The sequence below is a fragment of the Oncorhynchus masou genome, chromosome 28 (genome assembly GCF_036934945.1).
Source record: "Oncorhynchus masou masou isolate Uvic2021 chromosome 28, UVic_Omas_1.1, whole genome shotgun sequence".
Classification (NCBI taxonomy): domain Eukaryota; kingdom Metazoa; phylum Chordata; class Actinopteri; order Salmoniformes; family Salmonidae; genus Oncorhynchus; species Oncorhynchus masou.
In genome coordinates, this window is record NC_088239.1 from 2,799,573 (window position 1) to 2,806,420 (window position 6,848).

The following is a 6,848-nucleotide window of genomic DNA, read 5'->3' on the forward strand; positions in this document are numbered from 1 at the left end:
AGTCATGGAGTACTAAGAGCGGTGAACGGTTGAAGTCATCGAGTACTAAGAGCGGTGAGCGGTTGAAGTCATGGAGTACTAAGAGCGGTGAGCGGTTGAAGTCACCGAGTACTAAGAGCGGTGAGCGGTTGAAGTCATGGAGTACTAAGAGCGGTGAGCGGTTGAAGTTTCCGAGGACTAAGAGCGGTGAGCGGTTGAAGTCATGGAGTATTAAGAGTGGTGAGCGGTTGAAGTCATCGAGTACTAAGAGCGGTGAGCGGTTGAAGTCATCGAGTACTAAGAGCGGTGAGCGGTTGAAGTCATGGAGTACTAAGAGCGGTGAGCGGTTGAAGTCACCGAGTACTAAGAGCGGTGAGCGGTTGAAGTCACCGAGTACTAAGAGCGGTGAGCGGTTGAAGTCATCGAGTACTCAGAGCGGTGAGCGGTTGAAGTCATGGAGTACTAAGAGCGGTGAGCGGTTGAAGTCACCGAGTACTAAGAGTGGTGAGCGGTTGAAGTCACCGAGTACTAAGAGCGGTGAGCGGTTGAAGTCATCGAGTACTAAGAGCGGTGAGCCATCGTCACCTCTCCAAGGTGTCAAGGTCATTGAGGAACTCTCCAAGGGCACCTGGTGGGAGATAGATGACAATAATGTTAAGTTTGAGTGGACAAGTGAAAGTGACAGCATGTCACAGCCAGAAAAGAGGTCATCTCCACTTAGGAGAAATGAGTAGCCCTGTGCCATCACCGTGACGACCAGATGCTCTCAGACTATAAGAGAAACATAGTGAGGTGAAGAGAGACCAGCTGAAGTAGCAGTGTTCTCTGGGGTGATCCAGGTCTCCGTCAGGGCCAAAAAGTCAAAGGTCTGAAGGGCAGTTCCCAAAAGGGTTGTGCACCAGGGGTGAACTAAATTAGAAGAGTTGCAGCCAAGGGGTGGGGAGTATCTGTAAAGCCTACAGGGAGAAGAGTGAACAGGTTTAGAAAACACACAGAGTTGACAAAGCTACAAAAGAGCAAAATGAGATCATCAGAAAATAACTAGGTAAGCTACTCAAGTGAGAGAGTGGTGTGGAACCTTCCTCGAAGACGGTCTTAGTTTTGCTGACACGACCACCGCTTACACGACCACCGCTGACACGACCACCGCTGACACGACCACCGCTGAGAAACCAGGGGAGACTGAAGTACTAAAAATAATTCCTAATTGTCTAGCAGAGGTGAAACCACTTCCCCTCCAATACAGCCTCTGATTACCAACACAACAATATCAACAAATTGCCCTGCTCCTTAATCTTGGGTGATGTGTCAACAACTAACTGCAAATTATGATCAGTCAGCAGTTCACACACTAAGTAGGACATTGGGGGAACAGGCAACACTTAAAGTAGATGGTCCTAGCTAGCAAAACACAGTACTAGACCACAGCAGATAAAGACAACACATTGTACTCATCACAAATGTTCCCTCTCGTTTTTTTCGACACTGAGCAAATTTCCGGTCTACCATTATTACAGAGAATCAGACAAATGATGCTACCCTCTGCCTATTGGCTACTTAGTTTATACAACAACCAAAAAAATAAAAAATAAAACACCTTTAAGACAAAAGAAAAAGCTCTTCATCCAATTCGCTTTTCAAAGATGCTTAGAAAAGTCCACGTTTTGTGCTCTCGTAGGAAGCAATCTCTCCCCCATTGGTGACTACAAATGATCTATAACTGTGCACACGTGGCTACATGCAGCTCTCGCTTGATCTCCAAACAAGTGCGTCTACTCACGACCGCTCATACTGTAAACACAGTCCAGTTCAAAGTCAATGACACAGATCCATATATGGTAATGGTCTATTTGCAAAAGGCCTACTGCAGCTCTGATTGGTTACATCTCACTGGTCTGTGTAGAGTATAGGCCTGACCTACTGCAGCTCTGATTGGTTACATCTCACTGGTCTGTGTAGAGTATAGGCCTGACCTACTGCAGCTCTGATTGGTTAAATCTCACTGGTCTGTAGAGTATAGGCCTGACCTACTGCAGCTCTGATTGGTTACATCTCACTGGTCTGTGTAGAGTATAGGCCTGACCTACTGCAGCTCTGATTGGTTAAATCTCACTGGTCTGTAGAGTATAGGCCTGACCTACTGCAGCTCTGATTGGTTACATCTCACTGGTCTGTGTAGAGTATGGGCTGAATCATGCATATCAATGCAATAGAATCCTACTCCGATGCGTTCTGCCTACAACAAATTATCTTGCATAGTTAGTTTTGCATACTAAGTCTTGCATAGTTTGTTTTGTTTCGGTATGTTGCATTGGAAGTGGCTAACATTGCTTTGATTCAACCACAATTCTCACAGTAAATGTAAACATTGATAGTGATAACTAATGGGGAAAACTCTAGTTAAGTGAAATTTAATGTGGTGCTTCTCTGCGCAGGCTAATATTTACTCTGAGGGCAGTTGAGGGGAGATGATATTTACTCTGAGTGCAGTTTAGGGGAGCTGATATTATCTCTGAGTGCAGTTGAGGGGAGATGATATTTACTCTGAGGGCAGTTGAGGGGAGATGATATTTACTCTGAGGGCAGTTGAGGGGAGATGATATTTACTCTGAGGGCAGTTGAGGGGAGATGATATTAACTCTGAGGGCAGTTGAGGGGAGATGATATTTACTCTGAGGGCAGTTGAGGGGAGATGATATTTACTCTGAGGGCAGTTGAGGGGAGATGATATTTACTCTGAGGGCAGTTGAGGGGAGATGATATTTACTCTGAGGGCAGTTGAGGGGAGATGATATTTACTCTGAGGGCAGTTGAGGGGAGATGATATTTACTCTGAGGGCAGTTGAGGGGAGATGATATTTACTCTGAGGGCAGTTGAGGGAGATGATATTTACTCTGAGGGCAGTTGAGGGGAGATGATATTTACTCTGAGGGCAGTTGAGGGGAGATGATATTTACTCTGAGGGCAGTTGAGGGGAGATGATATTTACTCTGAGGGCAGTTGAGGGGAGATGATATTTACTCTGAGGGCAGTTGAGGGGAGATGATATTTACTCTGAGGGTAGTTGAGGGGAGATGATATTTACTCTGAGGGCAGTTGAGGGGAGATGATATTTACTCTGAGGGCAGTTGAGGGGAGATGATATTTACTCTGAGGGCAGTTGAGGGGAGATGATATTTACTCTGAGGGCAGTTGAGGGAGATGATATTTACTCTGAGGGCAGTTGAGGGGAGATGATATTTACTCTGAGGGCAGTTGAGGGGAGATGATATTTACTCTGAGGGCAGTTGAGGGGAGATGATATTTACTCTGAGGGCAGTTGAGGGGAGATGATATTTACTCTCAGGGCAGTTGAGGGGAGATGATATTTACTCTGAGGGCAGTTGAGGGGAGATGATATTTACTCTGAGGGCAGTTGAGGGGAGATGATATTTACTCTGAGGGCAGTTGAGGGGAGATGATATTTACTCTGAGGGCAGTTGAGGGGAGATGATATTTACTCTGAGGGCAGTTGAGGGGGAGATGATATTTACTCTGAGGGCAGTTGAGGGGAGATGATATTTACTCTGAGGGCAGTTGAGGGGAGATGATATTTACTCTGAGGGCAGTTGAGGGGAGATGATATTTACTCTGAGGGCAGTTGAGGGGAGATGATATTAGATCAGGAGTCTTGCTATAGAATGAAGTGTTATAGTCTTATAGTGTTCTAGTATTATAGTGTTATATATTCATGCCATAGTGTTAAAGTGTTATGTTATGGTGTTTTATTGTAGTGTTATTTAATACTGTAATGTTGTAGTGTTACAGTGTTACGGTGTAACATTGTTATAGTGTTGTAGTGTTGTAGTGTTGTAGTGTTGTAGTGTTGTAGTGTTGTGTTATAGTGTTATAGTGTTGTAGTGTTGTAGTGTTATAGTGTAATGTTATAGTGTTATAGTGTTGTAGTATTACAGTGTTACGTTGTAGTGTTATAGTGTTATGTTATAGTGTTACAGTGTTATATTAGTGTTACAGTGTTATGTAATGTTGTAGTGTTGTAGTGTTGTAGTATTACAGTGTTACGTTGTAGTGTTGTAGTGTTGTAGTGTTGTAGTATTACAGTGTTACGTTGTAGTGTTGTAGTGTTGTAGTGTTGTAGTGTTACAGTGATGTAGTATTACAGTGTTACGTGGTAGTGTTGTAGTGTTGTAGTATTACAGTGTTATGTTGTAGTGTTGTAGTGTTTGTAGTGTTGTAGTATTACAGTGTTACGTTGTAGTGTTGTAGTGTTGCAGTGTTATAGTGTTGTAGTATTACAGTGTTATGTTGTAGTGTTGTAGTGTTGTAGTGTTATAGTGTTATAGAGTTATAGTGTTATGTTACCAGTGTGTCTTCATGTGTCTTTACATCTGTAGAGTACGACCCTACCTCACACAGGAAGAGGAACATCCGTAGAGTACGACCCTACCTCACACAGGAAGAGGAACATCCGTAGAGTTTGACCCTACCTCACACAGGAAGAGGAACATCCGTAGAGTACGACACTACCTCACACAGGAAGAGGAACATCTGTAGAGTACGACACTACCTCACACAGGAAGAGGAACATCCCGTAGAGTTTGACCCTACCTCACACAGGAAGAGACCCTACCTCACACAGGAAGTGGAACATCTGTAGAGTACGACCCTACCTCACACAGGAAGAGGAACATCTGTAGAGTACGACACTACCTCACACAGGAAGAGGAACATCTGTAGAGTACGACACTACCTCACACAGGAAGAGGAACATCTGTAGAGTACGACACTACCTCACACAGGAAGAGGAACATCCGTAGAGTACGACCCTACCTCACACAGGAAGAGGAACATCCCGTAGAGTTTGACCCTACCTCACACAGGAAGAGGAACATCCGTAGAGTACGACCCTCCCTCACACAGGAAGAGGAACATCCGTAGAGTACGACCCTACCTCACACAGGAAGAGGAACATCTGTAGAGTACGACCCTACCTCACACAGGAAGAGGAACATCCGTAGAGTACGACCCTACCTCACACAGGAAGAGGAACATCCGTAGAGTACGACCCTACCTCACACAGGAAGAGGAACATCTGTAGAGTACGACCCTCCCTCACACAGGAAGAGGAACATCCGTAGAGTTTGACCCTACCTCACACAGGAAGAGGAACATCCGTAGAGTACGACCCTACCTCACACAGGAGGAGGAACATCCGTAGAGTACGACCCTACCTCACACAGGAAGAGGTGCAGGTCCTAATCCAGGCATTTGTCATCTCTGGACTACTGCAACTCGCTGCAACTCGCTGTTGTCAGGGCTCCACGCTTGTGTCATCAAACCCAGCAGCCCTCCTGGTTTACAACCTTCCCAAGTTCTCTCATGTCACCCCACTCCTCCTCACAGTCCACTGGCTTCCAGTTGAAGCTCACATCCACTACAAGACAATGGTGCTTACCTACGGAACAGCAAGATGAGCTGTCCCTACCTACCTTCAGACTATGCTCAAACCCTACACCCCAACCACAACACTCCGTTCTGCCACCTCAGGTCTCTTGGCCCTACCTCTTGGTTCAAGCTCTTCTCTGCCCTTGCACCCCAATGGTGGAACCAGACTTCCCCTGAAGCTAGGACAGCAGAGTCCATCTTCCCCTTGATGTTAGGACAGCAGAGTCCATCTTCCCCCTGAAGCTAGGACAGCAGAGTCCATCTTCCCCCTGATGCTAGGACAGCAGAGACCCTGCCCATCTTCCCCCTGAAGCTAGGACAGCAGAGTCCATATTCCCCCTGAAGCTAGGACAGCAGAGTCCATCTTCCCCCTGATGATAGGACAGCAGAGACCCTGCCCATCTTCCCCCTGAAGCTAGGACAGCAGACTCCATCTTCCCCCTGATGCTAGGACAGCAGAGTCCATCTTCCCCCTGAAGCTAGGACAGCAGAGTCCATCTTCCCCCTGATGCTAGGACAGCAGAGACCCTGCCCATCTTCCCCCTGAAGCTAGGACAGCAGAGTCCATCTTCCCCCTGAAGCTAGGACAGCAGAGTCCCTGCCCATCTTCCCTCTGAAGCTAGGACAGCAGAGACCCTGCCCATCTTCCCTCTGAAGCTAGGACAGCAGAGACCATGTCCATCTTCCCCCTGAAGCTAGGACAGCATAGTTCATATTCACCCTGATGCTAGGACAGCAGAGTCCATCTTCCCTCTGAAGCTAGGACAGCAGAGACCCTGTCCATCTTCCCCCTGAAGCTAGGACAGCAGAGACCCTGTCCATCTTCCCCCTGAAGCTAGGACAGCAGAGTCCCTGTCCATCTTCCCCCTGAAGCTAGGACAGCAGAGTCCCTGTCCATCTTCCCCCTGAAGCTAGGACAGCAGAGTCCATCTTCCCCCTGAAGCTAGGACAGCAGAGTCCCTGCCCATCTTCCCCCTGAAGCTAGGACAGCAGAGTCCCTGTCCATCTTCCCCCTGATACTAGGACAGCAGAGTCCCTGTCCATCTACCCCCTGATACTAGGACAGCAGAGTCCCTGTCCATCTCCCCCCTGATGCTAGGACAGCAGAGTCCCTGTCCATCTTCCCCCTGATACTAGGACAGCAGAGTCCCTGCCCATCTTCCCCCTGATGCTAGGACAGCAGAGTCCCTGCCCATCTTCCCCCTGAAGCTAGGACAGCAGAGTCCCTGCCCATCTTCCCCCTGAAGCTAGGACAGCAGAGTCCCTGCCCATCTTCCCCCTGAAGCTAGGACAGCAGAGTCCCTGCCCATCTACCCCTGAAGCTAGGACAGCAGAGTCCCTGTCCATCTTCTCCCTGAAGCTAGGACAGCAGAGTAAGGGGTAAACAAGGACAGCAGAGTCCCTGTCCATTTTCTGAAAACAT

At 47.5% G+C, this 6,848-nt stretch overlaps 1 protein-coding gene across 1 annotated transcript in view; it reads right to left on the reverse strand.

Moving 5' to 3' along the window:
- zbtb47b (zinc finger and BTB domain containing 47b) overlaps nucleotides 1-6,848 on the reverse strand; it is a 169,459-nt gene that overhangs the window by 19,484 nt on the left and 143,127 nt on the right.